The sequence below is a fragment of the Eptesicus fuscus genome, chromosome 9 (genome assembly GCF_027574615.1).
Source record: "Eptesicus fuscus isolate TK198812 chromosome 9, DD_ASM_mEF_20220401, whole genome shotgun sequence".
NCBI lineage: Eukaryota > Metazoa > Chordata > Mammalia > Chiroptera > Vespertilionidae > Eptesicus > Eptesicus fuscus.
In genome coordinates, this window is record NC_072481.1 from 90,050,812 (window position 1) to 90,074,592 (window position 23,781).

The window sequence follows — 23,781 nt, forward strand, 5'->3', positions numbered from 1 at the left end:
TCTTTCAACTGGGCCTCATCTCTGGTTACCATTTTATCTCTTGTCTGTCCTTCACAGCCAAACATCTGAAAATATCTCACTGCTCCACGTCCTCCTGCCCCACTGCAATCTTGTCCGATCAAGAGGACAAGAAGGGCAGAGGTCCAGCTGGTGCTGCGGACACCATGCGGGCTGGGTCTGCATCCAGGAGAGAGAAGGGCAACTGGCCACCAACTCTATGAGGGGACCTTACAGGCTTCTGAGAACGCTCTTCTTCTTCCCTCCCGGGACCCTGTCCTGCCCAAACTTCCATTTCACTAATTTCCACTCATTCTGCAGGTTTCTGTTCGGCAGTTACTCCGTCAGGAAGTTTTCCCTCCCCGTTTTCAGGCTGCCCTGGCATCACTGTGCTGCTGTGTTGTGATGGTCTGTCACTCGTTTGTGCCCCAACCCCGGCCCCCACTACCTCTTAGAGGCAGCGGCTATGTCTCTCCTTTCAGTATTGGATCCTGAGCACCAAGCATGATGCTCGACCCATAGGAGGGGCTCAAGATATTTGTCAAATGACAAAAGAACACACTTCCTTGCCATTGGAGCACCTGTAGGTGGTAAGAGAGCAGTGTTGGGCCCACAGCAAAACTCACTGCACACCCACTACCCTCAGCCTAGATCACATTTATGGTGGCGTTAAGGGGGAGTCCACATCAAATGAGGGCCCCGTGCGCCTTCTGGTCTCCCATTAGCACAGTCACATCTTCCCAGCCTGCAGCCTGCCCACAGCAGCGCCTCTATGGCCTGTTTGCTGGTAATTAAGCTTGCACAAAACACCTTACACAAGGCCTTCACAATGCTTGGTCTCAGGGCAAGGCACAGCGCGGCAGATCTCAGGGCTCCGACAGAGCCCAGCCTCCTACTTCTCACTGTCAGCTGCATTTGCCCCAACTGCAGTCAGAACAGGCCTGAGAGGGAAACCATAGCAGGAGGCAAGAGCAGAGGACTCTTGCTGGCCTCCATCCTCACCAGTCTCCCTGTGTCTGGTCCTCCCTCCTCCACCCTATTCTCCCCTTCACATCCCGTGTGATCCTTTAAAAACATAAACCTGACAATGTCACACCCCTGCTTACAGTGCTTAATTAGCCTGCAATCACCCTTGGGATGAAGATGAAGATGTCCTTGCAGGCCCGGCCTGGCCCACGCCTTCACTCTTCTCACCCCTCCACTTGCTCTTGCAGTTGGAGTAGCACAGCCTTCTGCTGGGCTTCCCTTCAAGGCATGCTCACAGGCTGCTCCTGCCCAGGATGCTTCCCAGAGGAGGGATTAGTCTGAAGGGGAGATAAGGTGGGGTGTGGCACTCTTGGGGCTCCCCTTTTTCACCAGCCTCTCCTCCAGATGTATGCCCACCCACAAGGTGGGGAGTAGAGGTGATTTCAGGGAAGGTAAGTCAGGGAGCCTGACTGTGCCTATAGACCGAGGCATACCCTCACATTTCGCTGCATCCTATCTAATAAAAGGGCAATATGCAAATTAACTGTCATTCCGCCACAAAGATGGCAGTGCCATGGCCACAAAATGGCGGCACCCAGTCCTCTCAGCCCCGCCGGAGTCCCCCAGTCTGGAGTGGTGGGGGGGCGCCACTGAGAGCAGACAGTGTGAGTGGCCTGGCGGAATGCTTGCTTCGCTGCCACAGTGACAAGGCAAGCATTCCGCGCTCAGCTGCGGATGGGCCTCTGGCCAGGCTGGGGCACGGATGGGCCTCTGGGCCATGGAGAGCCTCTGGGCAGCAGGCGCGGAGAGGCCAGGCTCACAGAGAGCTATTGGCGCACGGATTCGTGCGCAGGGCTACTAGTCAATAATAAGACTGTGTTTTGATCTTCACCTGTCTGATTCCTGCATCTACCCCTCGATTACATCTGAACTCCGTGAAGAGGAGGATGCCACTTATTGGTTCTTCTCAAGATAGTAACAAACCCAGGCTGACCATGTAAGTGAAAAAGCACAGTCAGGATCCACAGTGTTGGCCCATAGGCGAGTTTGCATTTGTTGAAGGGGTGAATGAAAAGTATTCAGGACTGGAGGCAATAGCTGACTAACTCATTTCTGGGTTACTGTTCCAGGTTGTCGATGACTAGCAGTGTGTCTTGGAATAAGTTACTCAACCTCTCTAAGCCTCAGTCATGTTATTAAGACGACATGATGTGTGGCATGCAAAGCATTTAGCAACGTGTCTGGCGCACAGTAATAATTAAAGCTAGCTCTTTTCATTTTCAGTTTTACTCTTACCCCTGAGTCCCGCCGTGCCCAAGAAAGCTGTGCCAGACCCCGCCTGCCCTCACTGTTCTTGGAGAGAAAAAGGCTCAGGTTCTTATAGCACATTAGCCGTGAGGACAGTGACTCCTAATGCTCTCAAGATTATTTTCTCTTTAAGGTTTCTGCCCTTTGTTCTAAACATACCATCCTTTTCGAAAAATGAGGCCCTGAAACATACTTATTTCTTCCTTTTGTTCAAAATGGGATCCATCATTGCCTCCCTTAGTCAACTATGAAAAAGAGGCTCCAGAATGTCAACCGTAGAGGTTTGAGGGGGAGAAGGCCAAACCTCTGGGAGGATGGATGCCTGCTATCCTAGCAGGAAGAGGATGGGGAGACACAGGCAGGGTTGGGGAGCGGAGGCAGGAGAGGGAGGCAGAGAGGGGCTTTCATGGGTATTTTCTTGGGGTGGGGATGGAGATGCTTAGGGGCAGATTTTGAATAAAACTATCTGCTAAAGTCATTTCAGATAAACGATTGGTCTTAAGAAGTGGTTCAGGGTAAAGCACAGAATAGTCAAGAAAGAAGTGAGCTTGGAATGGGAGAAAATGGAGGCTTTAGATAAAGGTTTTAAGGTAATCTATCGCTAAATTCGATAACTGAAAACAAGTGTCATCTTTGGAATCTAAAATGGGATAATAACCCCACATATTTCAGTAATCAATGAGAAAAGATAATTCAGCAGCAAAATGAAGGCTGATGGTGACTGCAGACCAACTCTGTCCTTTTGACTCTCAAGTCTCATAGTAGGGCCACTGGGGGTGGCCTCTCCAGCACCCACTCCACCATCCCACCCTGTGGTCCAGCCTCTGATCCTACAGACTGCGTTCTCGCTGTGTAATCCCCGCCCCCATCACAACAGAGTTGGCCTGTGTGACCAACAGAGCATGGCAGACACGACAGTGTCACTTACTTTCATACCCCATGTCCAACCCAGAAGCAGGCTCTAGCTTCAGTACACAGCCAGAATGTGACCACTTCTCACCACCTCCGTCACTACCATCTACACCACTGCAAAGTCTGGCTGGTCTTCCTGCTTCCACCCTGGCCACGTAGAGTAGCCAAAATAATGCTGGTAAAACGTCTCCCAGCCTGTCACCGCTGCTCAGAATCTTCTAAAACCTGCCCACTTCATTCAGAGTAAAAGCCAATGTGCTTTCAATGGCCCACCAGACTGCGTGACTGGCCCCACAACTCTCATCATTCCTGCTGCTCTAACTGCTGTGGCCGCTATGGGTTGGTCCCCATGGCACCACCTGTTCCTCAAACTTGGGCCATGCTCCTGCCTTAGCATCCATCTTACTTCCCTACTTTTTCTCCCAGCATGTATCACAATTTAAAATAGTGTATATGCTATCCATTTTATTGTGCCTCTCCTCACTAGAATATAAGGTGTTTGTGGACAGTGCTTTTTCTTTAATTTTGTTCACTGCTGTAGTCTCTAAGCCTGACAAACAGCAAGGGGTTAACACATACAGGCATGCCTGAGGTTATTCTGACCACTACAATAAAGTGAGTGTCGCAATAAACCAAGTCATATGAATTTTGTTTCCCAGTGAATATAAAAGTTGTTTACATTATATTGTAGTCTATTAAGTATGCAATAGCATTATGTATAAGATAGTGTACATACCCTAGTTGAAAAGTACTTTATTGCTAAAAAATGCTAACCATCATCTGAGCCTGTTGGAAAAATGGCACCGATAGACTTGTTTGATGCATAGTTGCCACAAACCTTCAATTTATAAAAATTGCAGTATCTGCCAAGTAGAGTCAAGCAAAGAACAATGAAACAAGGTCTTCCTGGATTCACAGATATTGATTACTATTAAGTGATATGCAAAATTGAGGGGACAAAGATGAGTAAGACTGCGCCTGCCAGAAGGACACCTCCTCAACCAGGTATTTGGCCAGCTTCCTCCTGCCCAAGCCATCAGTCTAACCAGCCAAATACGGCTGCTACCCAGGGGCTGGGCCACTATTCACTGAAGCCTCAGGTCTGAGTAGGTGTTGTGTGCAAAGAACTTTGGTTTGAAAAACAAACAGCACTTTGCCACCCCACTTGGCAGGGGGACTTTGAATGTCAGGAGCTAAATGATAAGGGGCACAAGAAAGCCACTGTCTGGATTATTCAGGGTGGAGCAAAAGTAGGTTTATGGTTGTTTATATGGAAAATAATACAGACCTTGACCAGGTAGCTCAGTTGGTTAGAGTGTTGTCCGTCCCAATACCCCAAGGTTTTGGGTTCAATCCCAGGTCAGGACACATACAAGAATCAATCAATGAATACATAAATAAGTGGAATAATAAATAGATGTCTCTCTCTCTCTCTCTCTCTGTCTCTCTCTCTCTCTCTCTCTCTCTCTCTCTCTCTCCTCTCTCTCTCTTTCCCTCCCTCTAAAATCAATGAATAACAAGAAAGAAAATAATACAATAATAATAAATAATAATACAAGAATAAACTTGGTGTTTTGTAGACTCACAACTCTAAACCAACTTTTACCCCAACCTGTACTCAATGTGAGAATCAACATACAGCAAGCAGACAAGATCTTGCCACTGTCAAACACATGAATTAGATACCATTGGTATGGAGGACATGCACATGTGTGTGTGCGTGCATATACATCACCTCTTCCATGCCCATCTAACAACCCCTGTCTTTGCTCATAGGTTGGGCTCTGACTTGTAGACGAAAGCCTGCCGGGCTTTGGGCTGGTCTCAGCAGTGTAACAAGATAATTATCTGCTGGCTGCCTGGGAGTGTAAGGTAGCAAATAGATTACTTTAGTAATTAAAATATGCAAGGAGTCATCAGGGCTGGAAGATACTTTTTGTCTTTTTAATTGAGGACTCTAAATAAGGGTTAAGATATGAATTGGAGAGGATCCTCCTGATTAATCTGGCTCATAATTAAAGGGCATGTGGTTGGAGGCTTGTCTCCTCATCACAGGTTTTGGGGTTCGTTACAGTGTGAGCTTTTGCCAGTGTTCTCTGACTACCAACAGTGTCAGAGGGCTCGCATTGGTGTAAAAGGCAGCTGCAAAGGCCCATTGATGTGTTTATTCTACTTGTAGCAACAGACCTTCTGTGCTTTATTCAAACAGACCTTTTTATTCTCTTGTCTTTGAGAAGAAGCAATAAAGAATCAATTACAAGAAATTTACACTAACAGAAATTGGTATTTTACCTATCTGGGACATCTGCTGAAAATAAAAAATCATTAGAACACAGGAATACACAATGAAGTGTGTCTACTTTAGATTACCACCACAAATGTGAGCCTGCCCCTTGAAGGAAAGGCTCAACCCTCACCCAAAGGGGGAAAAGGAGCAAAGGGGAGGCCGTGGCTATTACTTCTTCCCAAGAACCCTGGAAACCACTCTGTAACTTTAGATTAGGGGCAACCAGGCCGGCAGGGGAGGGCAGTTAGGGGTGACCAGGCCAGCAGGGGAGGGCAATTAGGGGCAATCGGGCTGGCAGGGGAGCAGTTAGGCATCGATCAGGTTGGCAGGGGAGTGGTTAGGGGGTGATCAGGCTGGCAAGCAGAAGCGGTTAGGGGCAATCAGGCAGGCAGGCTGGCAAGCAGTTGGGAGCCAGCAGTCCCGAATTGTGAGAGGGATCCCAGATTGGAGAGGGTGCAGGCTGGGCTAAGGGACACCCCCACCCCCGTGCACAAATTTCATGAACCGGGTCTCTAGTTATGGCATAAATGTTAATGGAGATTACCATATCTATTTCCTTTGTCATCAACATTTAATTACCAAATCCAAATAGGTCTGACTAGGGTATATTTCTTATGATTGTTCATTATATCATACATTTATGTTTTATGCACTTTTCTGCATGTATCCTAATATATAAAAAGCCAGGGGCAGTCATGACTGAAACAACTGGACGGACGATCGAACAGCAGGCTGCGTGGGGCGATCAGGCAGCAGGGGGGGTTAGTGAGGGATGGCCAAACAACTGAACAGCAGGCTGCATGGGGTGACCAGGCCAGCAGAGGGGGGCAGTTGGGAGTGACCAGGCTGGCGGGGGGTGGGGGAGCACTAAGGGGCAATCAGGCCAGCAGGCACAGGTGGTTAGGGGTGATCAGGCTGGCGGGGGGGGGGGCAGTTAGGGGCGATCAGGCAGGCAGGCAGTTGAACAGTTAGGAGCCAGCGGTCCCGGATTGTGAGAGGGATGTCCCCCGAGGGGTCCCAGGTTGGAGAGGGTACAGGCTGGGCTGAGAGGAACCCCCTACCCCGTGCATGAATTTTATGCACCAGGCCTCTAGTTTGGTAATAAAAAGGTAAAGCAATTTAATGTGCTGCCTACCAAGAGTTTTCTGTGGCTGTGGCCCAATGATACGTTCTATGCTAAAACCACAGGACCCCCTGAGCTCTGGGGGCGGCGTGGGGTCACTGAGCACCTGCCCTAGGCTCTGGCCTTGATTCATTTTGGTTCAAAGGCAGAGAAATGGGGAGAGGAACAAAGATGGTGGCAAAAGTAAACAACTAAACTGCCGCCTCGCACAACAATTTCAAAAATACAACTAAAAGACAAAACGTCTACCACCCAGAACCACGGGAAAGCTGGCTGAGTGGCAGATTTACTACTAAAAAGGAAAAATAAAGGAGCACAAACACGGAAAAGCTGAGGTACAGAGGTGCGCAAATTGGGCTGGTGGTGGGCGACTGGGTATGCAGCTTTTTTTCAACCCAAAGGGAGATAAGCTCTCGATCACTCTGAAATCCAGTTTCTGGGGACACGTGGGGGACCCAGACGCCTACGGGGAGAAGCTGGACTCTCAGCCATTGGGTCAGAAAGTGAGAGTGACTTTTTTGCAGAGGTGCACCCAGCAATCATTGTTTACTGCGCTAGAGCGTGGGACGCGGGGACTTGGAAACGCGGAAAGGCAGAGACGGCTGATGGCAGCCATTGCCGTTTGCCACACCCTAGCCTAGTGACGCCCTGAGACCCCGCCCCGCACATTCTACAAACCCGCCCAGGCTCCACACAGTGGCTTTTGCATATAAATGGTCTGTTCTGTGGAAGCTTAACCAAATAAACTGCAACTCCAGTCAGACTGCTCCAAAACCGCCAAAGCCCAAGCAAAGAGGAGAAAACTGTAGTTCTTGCTGTAGCTCCTGCTGGGTGGCCTCAGAAAGTAGCTGAACTGCACCCCATTGGAGATGCAGAAACTAGTGCATCTAGTGGTCGGTGTGAGACGACACCAGATTTCAACCACTAGCATAAGGGACACATTCAAGAGGCAGACTCAGTAAGCACCAATGCCCTACTGGAACAAGTGCTGCCCCATAAACGTGTCTCCAGCACAGCAACTCTTCAGTTATAGACACAGCGGGCCCCCACAGCCAATTGGCCTGGAGGTCAATTCCTCCCAGTGACACCAACAACAATCAAGACTTAACTACAACAAGGCTGTACACACAGTCTAAAAAGGGGTGCACCAAGAGCGTCCACCTCAGGTAACTGGGAGGCTGACCCGTTGAACCAATAGGACACAATAGGACACAAAGCTACCCTACCAACTCAGGGAAGCAGCAAAAATGAAAATGAGGAGGCAAGGAAACAGATCACAAACAAAAGAAATGGAGGAGAACAAATGACTGGACATAGAGTTCAAAACCACGGTTATAAGGTTTTTCAAGAATTTCCTAGAAAAGGCCGATAAATTTAATGAGACCCTTGAGGATATGAAAAAGAACCAACTAGAAATTAAACATACACTGACTGAAATATAAAATATTATACAGAGACCCAACAGCAGACTAGAGAAAAGCAAGAATCAAGTCAAAATTTGTAATACAAAGAGGCAAAGGACACTCCTCCAGAGAAGCAAGAAGAGAAGAGAATTCAGAAAGTTGAAGATAGTGTAAGAAGCCCCAGGGACAACTTCAAGTGTACCAACATCAGAATTATGGGGGTGCCAGAAGAAGAGAGAGAGCAAGATGCTGAAAACCTATTTGAAGAAATAATGACAGAAAACTTCCCCCACCTGGTGAAAGAAATAGACTTACAAGTCCAGGAAGCGCACAGAACCCCAAACAAAAGGAATCCAAAGAGGACAACACCAAGACACATCACAATTAAAATGCCAAGGGCAAAAGACAAAGAGAGAATTTTACAAGCAGCAAGAAAAAAACAGTTAGTTACCTACAAGGAAGCACCCATACAATTGTCAGCTGATTTTTCAACAGAAACTATGCAGGCCAGACGGGAGTAGCAAGAAATATTCAAAGTGATGAATAGCAAGAACCTACAACCAAGACTACTCTACCCAGCAAAGTTATCATTCAGAATTGAAGGGCAGATAAAGAGCTTCACAGATAAGAAAAAGCTAAAGGAGTTCATCACCACCAAACCAGTATTATATGAAATGCTGAAAGGTATTCTTTAAAAAGAGGAAAAAGAAGAAAAAAGTAAAGATAAAAATTATGAACAACAAATACATATCTATCAACAAGTGAATCTAAAAGTCAAGTGAATTAAAAATCTGAGGAACAGAATAAACTGGTGAACATAATAGAATCAGGGGCATAGAATCGGAGTGGATTGATAATTCTCAGGAGGGAAGGGGTGTCTGTGTGGGGGTTACAGGAAGAGACTGGACAAAAATCATGCACCTATGGATAAGGAGAGTGGGGGGGGAGGTAAGAGCAGAAGGGAGGGTGGGAACTGGGTAGAGGGGAGATATGGGGGGGGAAGGAGAAACAATTGTAATAATCTGAACAATGAAGATTTATTAAATTAAAAAATAAATAAATAAATAAATAAATAAAGGCAGAGAAATGGTGGGCTGAGTGCTTTCCTGATGAAAGGCTGGATATGGGATGGAAAGGAAATCATGACAGGAGAGCACAGCTGAGGAATCAGGTAGAACTGGGTTTGCATCCCAGCCCTGCTGCTTACAGTCCTGTGACTGGGTAAGTTACTTACCCTCAACCCTGCCTTTGCTTCCTCACCTACAAATAGATACATGAATACAGTAGTACCAATCTCAGAGAATTGCTGCAAGGGGTAATTTGCGAACATACTGATTCAGTCAGGATGGTGATGGCGATGGCTGTGGGTACCAGAATCCCCAATTTGAATAGGCTTGAATAATTCAGCAATGTGTTGGATTTCATTGTTTTGTTCCAAGTAGGACAGGTGCGTCCTGTCTCACAGCAGGTTTGGTCCCCAGCCTCTTTCTCAGCTCCCCTCACCTATGTATGCCAGCTTCACCCCAGATTGCATGGTCAACATGGAAAGACCTCTCATTCACACAGGAAAATGTCCTCCCTGAGTGTGTTCCTAAGAATGAAGAGACACTCCCAGAAACCCAAGATGTCTCACACCTCCCCTCACAAGTCACTGGTCCCAAGTGGGTTAGCCCCTGTTCCTTTGCCAATCCCTGTCACATGGGAGGTACCACACACTGATTGGCTCAGAAATGGAGGGAGGGGAGAGAAATGCAATGACCACCATGAGCTGAGATTAGTTAAGGGCCTCCCCAGAGCAGGGGTCAATGCCCCAGGTAGAAGGACTGCCATATAGTCTGTAAGGGTAGAAAGATGGTGAGGTGAAGTCTAGTGAGTGTTATATAAACATAAATGTTCCTAGCCTGTAACCAGCCCTCAATGAATAGAAACCATTATTACAGTAGTTGTGTTATTAATAGACATTTATTAAATTCCTGTTCATGAAATAAGTTTGTTTTTTGCTTCCTCAAAGGAGACTGAAACAACTAACTTTAAACCCAGCATGTGTTCAATGGGTATGCTTTCTCGACCTCCATTTAGCCACTCTTCCAGCTCCTCCAGACATGGTCCCTACCAAGAGTGGTCTCCCTCATGAAGCCGCCCTGACAAGAAAGTAATTTCAGTGAAATGTGAGCCTTCAGTAGCAGCATTAGAAACGTGTTTTTGTTTTAAGCCAGGCTTGTTACTGATCAAACGCTACCATAAAACTTTCATAAGGCTATTACAGAGCATGGCTCTCACCTTCTAATATGCAAGTTGTTTTGCACAGCTGCAATGGAACAACAGAACTGAGAGCATTGATTAAGTGCTTCTGTAGATCAATACAAATGCTAGCCTTTCAGCTGCTGTAAGAAAGGGAATGCATGATCTTGGCCTCATCTGCTGCCCTCAGAGCTTACGGTCAACGCCCCTACATGAGGGATTGCTGCTGTGGATTTCAGTCTTAGGATTGGGTGGACAAAAGGAGGTCTCCATGGTTTCCAATGTGATGGATCAGGTTAAAAGATTAAAGTTACCAATTTAAGTCTGTCCCATCCAGGGAATTTTAGAGATGAGAAAAGTGAAAGTTTCAAAAGGGAGTGTAAGTTGCCATTTAATAAGATATTGGAATTTCTAAAGGACTTTTCTAAAGGTTCTCAAGAGGGCTCAATTACAGCCAGGAGACTTCTCAAAGCCCAAATAACGAGATAAAGCCTAAATTGATAATGTTACTGATCTATTGGATTATATAGCTGTACTCCCAGCCCCACCCGTACACAAACACATGTGCACCTGCAGACACCCCACTGGCTCTCAGGCAAAAGCATAACTTTTGTTGGAGGCACTGTGAGCCCATTTCCAGGCAGGCTGTGGACTTCTGTTTCTCTCCATCTGCACCCAAGAATTCTTTCAAAGACTATGGTATTTTTTTCTGTCTAAAGAAACCCTTATGGAGTAGGAAGTTTATCTGTTTGGAATAATATTACCAGATTCCTTTTTCTTATTTTCAATACCCTCAAACATATAATTTTCTCTGCGGACACTCCAAAAGCATGAGGCAAGTAAGGAGGGGGGAGTAGTGGTAGGGGTTGTGACAGGGCAAGCTGCAAACAGCCAATCAAACAAGCCAAAAAATGAAACAAAAAACAACGAAAGAAAATTGTGCCAAATAAAAAATAAGAGGAAATGTTGTACAGGTAAAGGAAAAATCTCCAACTCATCTAAAGGCTTTCCACCAGCAGATTTCTCATTGAGGTGAATGCTTAGAAGGCACTGCGTATGATGGGAAATAATAAAATACACTTCACAAAAAATGGGCTACTAGTTTTTTGAGATTTTCATCCTTCTCTTCATCCTCACCCCTTAGACCACCAGTGGTCCGTGGGCTCAGAAAGGTTGGTGACCACTGTAGGCTAACTGACTTGGTTTTTCTGTAAAACTATGTTTAAAATAAAAACAATAAGAAATATGGGAAGAGCAGCAATACAGGAAGAAGGGATAAAACAAGAATTAAGATGATAATTAAAAGCAAAGTTGTAGAAGGGTAAAAACCTGTACCAAATTTGATCTGTGGGAAATGAGGCACCAGCGGACTCCCCGGGAGCGCCCCCTGCATGGGGTACATCCTGGTACAAAATAATGAGAAGATTTTGGAACAAGCCAACCTGGACCATCAAGTAAACTCAGGGGAAAACCTGGCTCCAAAATGCTCATTAATCTTAAAATTGAAAAAGTCAGTCTGTCTTTCTCCAGGTCAAATCTACACAGAAACTTTCTGTCTCAAGCAGACTAAAAAGTGGTGGCCAAGGCCGAGTTCAAACATACAGATACCTAGCAAATGTCCCAGGAGGCGGTTGACTACGGAGGCACCTATAACTAAAGAGAAGTCGCTCAGTGGAGCCAGCCAAGAAGCTGTTCAATGGGTCCAGCTGCCGTGAGTGTAAACGGATAGCCTGAAGGTGAAGAATAGGGGCATGGGCGAGTGGGCTCACCAATGACGTCAGATGGACGGTTCAGGAATTAGTGTGCCCCAGCGGTCCCAGAGAAACGCCCCCAGCTGCTTGGCATGCTGACCTATGCATATGCTGAAGAATCACAGGAAACCAGGCAACAGAAGCAAAAGCTGTAAAGAGGGCAGGTCAAAGTCAAGGCCGACCCTGCTGTGCCGCAAATCCTCTCATCAGTGTCCATGCGTGCGGCGGCGGGCCAGTGTATAGAGACGGTTGGAAGCACGAAAGCTGAAAGTGGGAATATGGTCTTATTAGAATCTGGTTAAACTCTTCCTCTTCAAACTTCAATGAACTTTTGTCCTAAGAGTGAGGAATTGTGATGCCCGTGGGCTGTTTTACAGATGTGCACGGGGGCTGGTGTGGACAGGGAGGCAGCGCCGAGGCCCTGCTGTGGCCCCGGGATGACCTCAATGAAAGGTGGGCTGGTCAGAAGCTAGTCCACGTTATTCTGCCCAGCTTCTGCCTCAGGAAGGCTCCTGGTAAGGAGCGCAGGGCACGGAGGGCAGAGTGCACAGACATTTATTTTGCCCAGGGCACTGCCTACAGAAGGCGGAGCCAGTGAATAAAACGCAGCCCAAACCCTGGAGGGCCAGTCCCCAGGAGTGCTGCTTCCCACGGGTGACACTGCAGAGTTGTTTCCTGCCTTAATTTCTCAGGTCCCTTGTCTGTCTGCTTAGTGGGGACAAAAGGCAGGTCTCCCAGAGGGTTTCCTTGCCCAGGGGAGGCGTGGAGATGCTGCTGTGTCTTCCTGCAGGTACGTGGCGATACCCTGCAGCGCAGCGTGGGGAAATGGAGGTCACTTGTAGCACCAGGACAGTCCTGGGGTTGCTTAAAGCAATCAGCGTTGTTGCTTAAACAAAGCTGAAGGTTTTGCATTTTCAAAAAAATCAAATGATAGAGAATAAAGGAGAAAGAAAGATTTTTTAAAAAAATTTAATGCTTTGCTTAAACTGAAGCCTCTAATTTTTTGTTTTGTTGATCCTCACCCAAGGATACTTTTCCCATTGATTTTTAGAGAGAGTGGAAGGAAGAGAGAGCAAGAGAGAGAGCGAGAGAGAGCGAGAGCGAGAGCGAGAGAGAGAGAGAGAGAGAGAGAGAGAGAGAGAAACACTGATGTGAGAGAGACACATCAACTGGCTGCCTCCTGAAAGCTGCAGCTGTTTCTCCTAACCAACTGTTAATATACTGTAATGTAAAAAGTAACCCTTTGGTTTTTAAGTATTGCCTCCAAGGGAGGGATCAACCTACAGGCCAGGGTCCCGATTTTGTCAATGTTGGAAATGGCCGAGTTAGAAGGTAGGATCTTGTTGTTTTGACCCATGCAATAACTTGCAAGGATCTCTAAGGAATTGTGCTGAATGAAAAAAGGCCATCTCAAAAGGTCACATACTGCATGACTCCCTCTATGTAATAGTCTTAGAATGACATTACAGAGATGGAAAGCAGATCAGTGGTTGCTAGAGGCTGGGGGTGGGGGAAAGAGTGGGTGAGGCTGTAAAGGGGAGTGGGTCTGTATCAGATGGTGGCAGTAGTCACACAAATGTACACACCCACACCAACACTCTCATGCACACACACGCACACAGCCAACCTACTGCTTTTGTTAACATCTTAAAAGTTGGAAATACTGAGCTGGGGTTAGTTTTATGTTTCTGTTGTAGTTGCTTTTTGTGGGTGGTGAGATGGGTGAGGCTATCTTTCATTGTATCTAAAATCAAGGCATGACTAGCGTGGCTGAGCGATTGAGCGTCAACCTATGAACCAGGAGGTCATGGTTCAATTCCTGGTCAGGGCACATGCCCAGGTTGTGAGCTCAATCCCCAGTAGAGGGTGTACAGGAGGCAGCCAATCAATGATTCTCTCTCATCATTAATGTTTCTATCTCTCTCTCCCTCCTCCCCTCCTCTCTGAAATCAATAAAAATACATTTAAAAATTAATTAATTAATAAAATCAAGGCATTATCTATCTATATAATAGAGGAATATGCAAATTAGCCAGGATGCTATAATGTCATGACTGAACAGCAGGGGCCTGAGGCTGCAGGGCGCCTAGCCGGGGCAAGGGAGATCAGGCCATGCCCCCTGCCCCACAGGGCTTGACAGGGGACCTCAGGCCGCACCCCTCGCCTGGCAGGGCTTGACCAGGGACCTCAGGCCGCACCCCTCACCTGGCAGGGCTTGACCGGGGACCTGAGACCGCACCTCCCCACCCGGCACCAGGCCAGGGGACCTGAGGCTACGCTTCCCGCCCAGAGGGGCTTGATGGGGGTGGGGGTGGGGCCGGCCAGGTCTGGGTCTCCTGTGCTTTCAAAGTGCGTGCGGGTGGTGGGCAGGGACTTGACTCTAGGTCCCATGGCGTGCCCCAGACTCTGACAGGAGGGAGATTTTCATATACATTTTACTAATTTTCTTTCATCGCTGACACTTCTATTATAGAGAAAAGTCAAATAGCAATATTAAAATATTTCCTCTAATTAATCCCCTTATAATGTGCATGAATTTCGTGCACCGGGCCACTAGTAGTAGTATAAAAACCAAACTAAAATAGGACAGAGATAGAAACCACTCAATGCTGGTGCGTTAGCATCCTGCCAGTTCCACAGAGACAAGGCTGTAATGATCACAAACAGGATATATAGGATGGAAATACGTCAGCATCATATACACAATGTCTCCCTCCCCGAGGTTTCCCAAGGCAGACATTCAAGACTTTGCATCAAGCCCAACCACTGATCTGCTTTCCATCTCTGTAATGTCATTCTAAGACTATTACATAGAGGGAGTCATGCAGTATGTGACCTTTTGAGATGGCCTTTTTTCATTCAGCACAATTCCTTAGAGATCCTTGCAAGTTATTGCATGGGTCAAAATAACAAGCCCTGTGGCTGTGGCCAACATCCCTTCCATCAATGCACAGACTGTGTGGGTTGTTAAATATTTTGAATATAAGTCTTGGTCTTATCTGACTTTATTTTATATCCTAGAGAATGAAAAACAAACAAACAAACAAACAAATGCACAACTCTGATGAAAGTTTTATACTTTCAGGAGTCTTGAAACTTGCAAAATTTTTTTTCTAAATGTAGGGTCTGTGATAAGTGTTTTTGAATTTACTGTTGGAAAGAAATCTGTGACTAGCTTCGTGACTTGTAACTAACTCTTCTGGCTGTTACCATATGGTGTTTCCTTTAATAAAAACATTTTGCAGAAATAATGATAAAAATTACTTTAAGCTTTTATAAAAGTTAGGTATTTCTGGCAATAAAAATACTCCTTATAATTATGTAGATAACTATGTATCTAGTAAACAGGAAACACTGCTGTCCTTTTACATCATTTCTGGGTAAAAATGATGCACTGTACTGTGTCATTCAACCTTAGGCATTTCCTCAATATCGTATTCAGCAGCTTCTCTTTAGACTGCAGCAATGTATATTTAGGGACCCTGTTCTCTTCGCATATCTCTTTGCAAAGGACCCCATTCCTTTGACTCTTTGCAACAGAACAATACATTTCATCTCTTCAGAGCTCTGAGTCCCACTGATGAGTCCAGCTACATGCAACAACAGAAGCTTGCCTGGCTTAAACACATTGAAAAACATCTTGAGGTGTGCAGATACAGCAGCTGTCTGGACCCTTTCTTTCTTTTTTTCTGTCCCACTGTCCTGAGCAAGCAGGATGCTATCTTTGTGCGACGTTCCTAATGGTTGCAAGATGGCCGCTCCAAGCCTCATGTCAGTGTTGCAGACAGAGAGATGGAAGAAAGGCTTTCAGGAAACCTCATCCAGAAATTTCTGCTTATTCTTTGGCCAGAATTGGGTTAAACAGTCACTTCTAAGCCAGGGATAAGAGAGTTATGGATGAGGGTTAGGTCAGCCAACCAATACCATCTGCTACCCACACTATGGCAGAAAGGGAGGAGGGGCTTGTTTGCCTTCCTATGGGATCTTATTTCTGAATTGGATTCTATTTCTTGTTTCCCCCACTATCTTTTAGGATCCCTCTGAGTGATTCTGAGTGTATATAGATGAAGTTGGGTTGCTCAATTTTACCTTTATAAGAATTAACTGTGTGATCTTCTTTTATGTGAGCTTGAGAGTTTTGCTAAGACATGGTACCTATGGGGTTTGATTTCATTTCCTTACAACAATTCATAGGGCAAAGTAAAAGTAGAGAATGTTAAAATCAGTGTCTGCACCCAAACTTATCTGATTTAGTGTGGAGGGAGAGTACAGCCTCATGTACTAATGGCAATCAGAGGGACAGAAAAGAAATAAAGAATGCAAATTATTCTATGCGACAGATGCTGAAGCAGTAAATTGGTTTGCTATGTACTTAACCATCAGTCTTGCATGACTCTCCCCTCTGGATTGAAAAAGGAGTGTTCTATAACTATGATAGTTTTAAATTTATAAGACCTGAGCTCATGCTAGTCTATGTTTAAGGTTCTGCAGCTATCTCTATAGTAGCCAGGGGTACATATAGTGTAAAAAAAATCCCTTGAGATTAAACTGGAAATACGTTTATTGCTTTGTTTCAATGCTAACATTATCAGGTGGGCTTCTGCATTTCAAAATAATCTTCAAAATACCCAGGCAATGTGTCTAGGAATAACGTGGATTCAATCTTCTGAAAGGCTTCTGACTATACTGTGATGGTCATTTTTAGGCAACAGTGTGAGGAGGAGGAGAAGAATGATCTCCCTATAGATAGACAGAGTGTACTGTGCTATAGATATAGTGTTCTATTCAGCTATTCATCCATCCTCTTTATTTGTAGAGGAATTCTCCAGGCTGTAATTATTTATCCTCATTTTGTGTCCATTTCCCTACGTATAAAGTGACATAATTGCAAGGGTTAGTATGGAGATTAAATGAGATAATGCTGGACTTGCAGCCACAACACACAATGCAATGCAAGATTTTGTGTTGTTTCCTGTGATAGCTATCCCACAAATATTGGAAGATTTTGAGGCTGGAGATAATCTCTTTACTTAGAAAACAAAACACAAAACCTTTCCTTGCTCACTACTCAGCTTGTTAATTAACTTTCCTTATTTAAATACTAGAGGCCTGATACACGAAATTTGTGCAAGAGTAGGCCTTTGCTGCCGCAGCGGCTGCCTGGATCCATCCCGTGGCTCCATCCTGCAGCTGCAGCCCCAGCTTTGTCCAGAAGGACGTCCGGTCTAATTAGCATATTACACTCTTATTATTATAGACTAGAGGCCCGGTGCATGAAATTCGTGCATGGAGGGGGGTTCCCTCAACTCAGCCTGCACCCTCTCCAATTGAGGACCCCCTTGTGGGATGTCCAACTGCCTGGGATCGGGCCTAAACTGGTAGTCAGACATCCCTCTCACAATCTGGGACCACTGGCTCCTAACTGTTCACCTGCCTGCCTGCCTGATTGCCCCTAACTGCCTCTGCTTGCCAGCCTGATCAGCCCTAACTGCCCTCTCCAGGAGGCCTGATGTCGCCCCCCCCAACTGCCCTCCTCTGCTGGCCAATTTGGTTCTGATTGGTCGGTTCCTATGCCAGTCAGTGTCAAAAGCTCCACTTCCTAGACAGCCATTGGCTCCTCACAGCACCCAGATTTGGTTCTGATTGGTTGGTTCCTATGCCAGCCAGCGTCAAAAGCTCCGCCTCCTAGGCAGCCATTGGTTCCCCACAGCACCCAGATTTGGTTCTCATTGGTCAGTTCCTATGCCAGACAGCGTCAGAAGCTCCGCCTCCTAGGCAGCCATTGGTTCCCCACAGCACCCACCTTTGGTTCTGATTAGTCAGTTCCTATGCCAGTCAGCATCTCCAGGCCTATCTCTGGGCCTGATCAAAGAGGCGGGGCTTAAAGGCAGCCCCGCGTAGGCCAGGAGAGAAAGAAAGGCCTGGTTGCTGGCGAAGATCAGAAAGAAAGAGGGAGAGAAAGAGAGAGGTAAGTACACTGATCAACAGCTTCCACTGAGGCTGCAGATCAGACCCTGACTCACTTTCTGGGTCTCAGCCACCTGAGCAGTCAGTGCTGGGTCACTAGGCTGCAGGTTGCCAGGCTTTAGGCTTGGGAAGCAGCCCCCTGCCATGTCCCTCCGATTATAGGCTCAGCCCCTTCCCAAACCTAAAGCCTCACTGGAGGCTTTAGGCTTGGGAAGGCCCCCCCACGCCCGCCATGGCAGGTTGGGAGTGACATGGGTGCCGAGGAGGTTCCCGGGACCCAGGTATGTATGCAAATTAACCACCATCTTTGTTGGGTTAATTTGCATACTCACTCTGATTGGCTGTGGGCATAGCGGAGGTACGGTCAATTTACATGTTTCTCTATTATTATGTAAGATTGGCATTTATGTTTTCAACATTTACACCACACATTCATTTTCATGTGATGCTAATTGTCACCAAGATTACTGTCATTTTAGCCACCGGATATTTACTAGCATCTTTATCTTCTGTAAAACCAGATTGAAAAGCAAACATGTGTTTTTGGTAGGTGCCTGCATGCTTTGCACCTTCAGAGAACTCATACTCACTCTGGAGTGATTCCAGAGGCTCCCACCCTGGGAGAGGCCCTCTGGAGACAGTCCGGAGCTTCTGGTGGGAAGGAGAAGGAGGCAGTTCCCAGGGGGACACTGAGAACTACTTGGTGCAAGGAGATACCTTAGTGATTATTTTCCTTATCAAGCCTCATTCCTGTTGGTAAAAATTATACTGATTTGGAGCTAATTATTTTTATTCCATTTTCACTTTCTTCTTTCTTCAGAAATGTCTCAAAGTCCTGTTTTACTTTATTTGCCATTAACAATAAACCAGCATCGCCATGATAAGATCCAAGAGAAGCTGGTCAGGCAGGTCAGGCAGTTACCTTGTTGGTTTAAAATTCTATGGTAATTTAGAGGCAGTTGTGCAAATTTAATGACAAGATTCATTCAGAAACAATTCCAAAAAGAAATTCATCCAGAAACACAATTCCAAAAAGAGAAAAAAGATAATTATACAAAGCATTTAAAGTATTGTCTGGCTATATTAAGTGTTATGTAAGAATTCATAGCTGTAGTTATCACCTTTGTTACCATCATCATCATAATTATCACAATCATCTCCTTGCTGTCCCTTTAAGGAGAGGGATTCTGATCTGACGGGTCCAATTCCAGGACACAGCTGAACAGATGAGACTTCACTCATGAGGTATGGCTCTTCCTGACACCCTTCTTGCTTTGATCTCTGTGTGAAGAAGATAATAGGCCCAAGGCCTGCTTCCAATTTCCAAGTACTTGAAGTCCTAAAGAAGCCCAGCTCCTTTTCCTGCTTTGTCTGCCTCTTCGTATCTTCTTTTCTCAGGAGAACTTGTATTCAGGACCCTTAGTCTCTTGCCCTCCAGTGGTACAGCCCTGAGATCTGGTCTGGGGGTGAAAGGGCTCTCTTGGGCCTCTAAGACAGGCCTCCTGCTCCAGCCCAGCTTTCCAAATTCCAAGACGAATGATATCAGACTATATCTCACACTGCTCATAATATTTAAATCTGTCACTGGGACTTGCTAAGAAGTGATGGCCACTCTGATTCTGATAATCCCAAATCCCTTAGTTATGATACCAGCTTAGCATTCTTGAATCCCATGATCATTTCTAATGACAGTAACATGTGATTATGACAGTTGGTGTTTCTTGTGGCCTTATGCACTAGACATTGCTATATCAACTCACTAATTCTCACACCTCTGATGAGGAGGCTATTGCAATCCTATTCTATACATGCAGACAAAGGAGCTCAGGAAGGTAACTGACTTCACAGGTGACTTGGCAGGAAGTAGGCTGGGACCAGCACCTCGGTCTCTGACCCATTGCTATAGGGGCCCATCAGTGTGCAGCAAGTATGGGTGCCTGGCTTGCGTCATAATATTGAGGAAAAATCAGATCTGGAGTACAGAGTGGACTCTACAGTTTTGACAAGTCCGGCCCTGGGCTACTAATCTTTATATGTTCTTGGGCAAAGGTGGTTGGTTATATTAAAGACTAGAGGACCGGTGCATGAAATTCATGCACGGGGGGGGGGGGGGAGGGTTGTCCCTCAGCCCAGCCTGCACCCTCTCCAATCTGAGACCCCTTGAGGGATGTCCGACTGCCCTCTCACAATCCAGGACTGCTGGCTCCCAACTGCTCGCCTGCCTGCCTTCCTGATTGCCCCTAACCACTTCTGCCTGCTAGCCTGATCACCCCCTAAACACTCCCCTGCCAGCCTGATTGATGCCTAACTGCTCCACTGCCAGCCTGTTTGCCCCTAACTGCCGTCCCCTGCAGGCCTGGTCACCCTTAACTGCCCTCCCCTGCAAGCCTGGTCCCCCCCAACTGCTCTCCACTGCAGGCCTGGGTCCCCCCGCAACTGCCCTTCCCTGCATGCCTGGTCACTTCCAACTTCCCTCTTCTGCCGGCCTGGTCCCTCCCAACTGCCCTCCCCTGCTGGCCATCTTGTGACGGCCATCTTGTGTCCACATGGGGGCAGGATCTTTGACCACATGGGGGCAGCCATCTTGTGTGTTGGAGTGATGGTCAATTTGCATATTACTCTTTTATTAGATAAGATAGAGGCCTGGTGCATGGGTGGGGGCCAGCTGGTTTTCCCTGAAGGGTGTCCCAGATCAGGGTGGGGGTTCCCTTGGGGCGTGGGGCGGCCTGGGCGAGGGGCCTGTGGTGGTTTGTAGGCCAGCCACGCCCCCTGGTGACTCAAGTGAAGGCCCTGGTATCTGGGGTTTATTTATCTTCTACAATTGAAACTTTGTAGCCTGGAGTGGAGCCAAGCCTTCTGCTTGCTCCGTGGCAGCAGCCATTTCTGTTGGGGTTTGTGTATCTTCTATAATTGAAACTTTGTAGCCTTAAGCGGAGGCCTGGGCCAGCCAGGGTGTGTGGAAAGCTTGGTTTCCTCCATTGCTGGGGGCAACGCTAGCCTCCCGCTCTTTTCAGCTCTGTGGCTGCCGCCATTTCTGTTTGGATTTGTTTACCTTCTATAATTGAAACTTTGTAGCCTTGAGTGGAGGCCTAGGCCGGCAAGGGCAGGTGGAAAGCTTGGCTTCCCCCATTGCCTGGGAAACCCAAGCCTCCCTCCTGCTCTCTGTGGCTGTAGCCATCTTGGTTGGGTTTATTTGCATATTTGCCCTGATTGGCTGGTGGGCGTGGCTTATGGATGTAGCGGAGTGATGGTTAATTTGCATATTACTCTTTTATTAGATAGGATGGGAGAATTGGTGTGATTACTAAAATCAAGGTGTGGCCATCGGAAGGAGATAAAAGAAAATACATTATGACCCCACTTGGGTCTACAAAATAATTCTGATATTTTAGAAAAAGAATCAATGGTTAGATGGAAAAAAGAAACATCTTTTTAGGGTAAAAAAAATCTGCTTTTTTAGGCCATAGTACTACAAAGGTTAAAGAAAATATTCCATGAGATTCCCTGCTAGAATTTGAAATGATTCAGGACACACTTCCCTTAGATTGGGAAATGAACACCATGTGACTGGCAGAGCTTCGGTTTCCTGTACTGAAAATCAAATCCCATTTTCACTTGTGGGTATTTCATTCATCTTTGCTTTTTTAATTACATAGCAGAAAGTGCTACTGTAATTTCCTCCCTGTGTAACGACAGCATTATTCATCAAAAAGCTTTTAATTCTATACAAGAACTGCTTCTCTTCAAAAATTGGCTTTCAGTCTCTTCAGAGGCAGAGGGTGTGAGTTTTTGACCCTAGGGTTAACTATCTGCAAGGAAGTTAAAATCACACAAAACCTCATCCTGGGAAAGGGAGCCTTGAGCAGGACCCTCCTGTTAACCTGTCTTATTGTTAGTGGTGGGAAGAAAGCAAGGTGGCACGGGCACCACACACCCTGTCCTGTTAGACTGAGCTCCTCGGGGGGGGGGGGGGGGTTGTCTCATTCCCAGCTGTATTTTCAGAGCCTAGTCCAGTATCTGGCACACAGAAAAAACTTGGTAAATCTTTGTAAAAGTGATTTAAATTGAGTGGAGAGTGAATGGAGAATTGGCTTTGGAATATTCCTGATTAAAAAAAAAAACAAAAAAACAAAGTGTATGAAAAGGTCCTATTTCTGGAGAGAAAAATAAAGGGAAGCAATGAGGAAACTCCCTAGAGGCCCTCAAGGGACTAGGAACTGGGGCTTGCAGAGTGTGGCCTATCTGCGGGGAAAAGGTTTGATGTGTCCTCGGGATACAGTCTCTTCTTCCCAGACTCCCCCTCCTAAGGATGCACCAATGTCTGCTCTACTCTCTTGATGGGCCCAGCAGCCCCTTATTCATTTGTTTTATTTAAATTAGGAAGCATTACCGAACAACACCATATGTGTGGTCCAGTGCTGGAACTCGAGGAACTGGGCTGGAAGGAAGCGGAGCCACCAAGATAAGAAGAATGACAGCTACCATGTGTTGGGTGCTCACCACGTGCCAGGCACACCCGTGCACATTTCCGAACATTAACCCACTGATCCTCACCCCACCCCTAGGAGCCGGACCCGAGGAGGCCCTGCTGTACGAGGGGCCTTGTGTGCCTGAGACCCACCTCGCTCATTACACTCATGTCTTGTTCCCAAAGCCACTCATTAACGCATCTGTCACTTAAGAACTGCTCATTCATTTTTGCATCCCCAACAACACCTAGCACAGTGGCTGGCACCTGACAGGTGCTGAGTAATGTTTGAGGTTTTATTTAAGTGACGAATCCAGTGACAAAGATGCACATTGAGAAGCAGTGCAAAACCATGTACAGAGAGCTGCAGAGGGCAGCGTGCGGGAGGGGCCAGGACCAGTGACACACAGCAGCAGGTGGAGTGGGGAGCTCTGAAATCCTGTGTCAACGTGGGGGTGGGTCAGTGGGACCCCAGAGGAGGAGAGCAGGCCCAGGGGGGCAGAGGGGTGGGGGACAGGCCTGCACGCCGCACAGAGGCCCTCGCAGCATGGGCTGCATGAGGGTCTGATTGGGCCTGGCCACAGTGCTGCCCAGATGACACTTGACGTCATTAATCACGCTGGGACACTGAAAAGGGAAAGTTCCCAGCGTGGCTAACCCATGTTGAGGGCCTGAGAGGAGCCAAGGGCCCTATTTTATGATCTATATTTAATGGGACACAAGCAGCATAGAAGCCCTGGCCACTTCAGGTGACGTTCCACTGTGAAGGGGCTTTGAGTTCCAAGTACAGAGTACGGCCCAGTTCTGCCCGCCATGACTCAGCACTACCCACTAGAGCCGCAAAGGGTAGGACAGAGTAAAACTGTTAGTTAACAACCACACTTTTGGTGTGAAAATGTTCTACATATGTGACCTGTGGCTTCAAAGCCCAGGGGCAGGAGCCAGAGCCTGGGTGCAGAGGGAGAGCCCTGGGAGGGTCTGGGGTCACTCACCCTGTGGGAGCCAGGCTACAGCCTAGCAGAGACTGGATGAGTTTTGAGGCTGTATGGAGAGAAGGGGGAGCCACAGAGAACAAGAGGAAGGGAGAGGAGGGGGGAGGAAAGAGGAAGGAAAGGAAAACAGGGAGTTCTCTTCCCCTGGGTGGTGGTCCCTAAGGTCTGTCCAACCAGTGCAGTCTCCTATCCCAGCTTCTTCGTTCCTTTAAAAAAACACACCCAATTCCAGATTCTCTTAAAAGCCCAACATTTGTTACCTTCTCAGAACAGCCGAATTTCCCGAGAATCTGGGCACGGTCACACTCACATGCCCAGGGTTCTGTTTTCTTCACACAATGCGTGTGTAGTCTTGGGGCCTGTGCT

The 23,781-nt window shown here is 46.9% G+C and overlaps 1 protein-coding gene and 1 long non-coding RNA gene across 6 annotated transcripts in view; one reads left to right on the plus strand and one right to left on the minus strand.

Annotated features, from left to right (window-relative positions):
• FARS2 (phenylalanyl-tRNA synthetase 2, mitochondrial) overlaps nt 1-23,781 on the minus strand; it is a 571,059-nt gene that overhangs the window by 27,226 nt on the left and 520,052 nt on the right. The window lies entirely within an intron of this gene.
• On the plus strand, nt 1,739-22,603 carry LOC114227564 (uncharacterized). Its single transcript, XR_003613625.2, has 3 exons — nt 1,739-1,960; nt 19,133-19,200; nt 22,336-22,603. It is a non-coding gene; the product is annotated as an uncharacterized LOC114227564 (long non-coding RNA).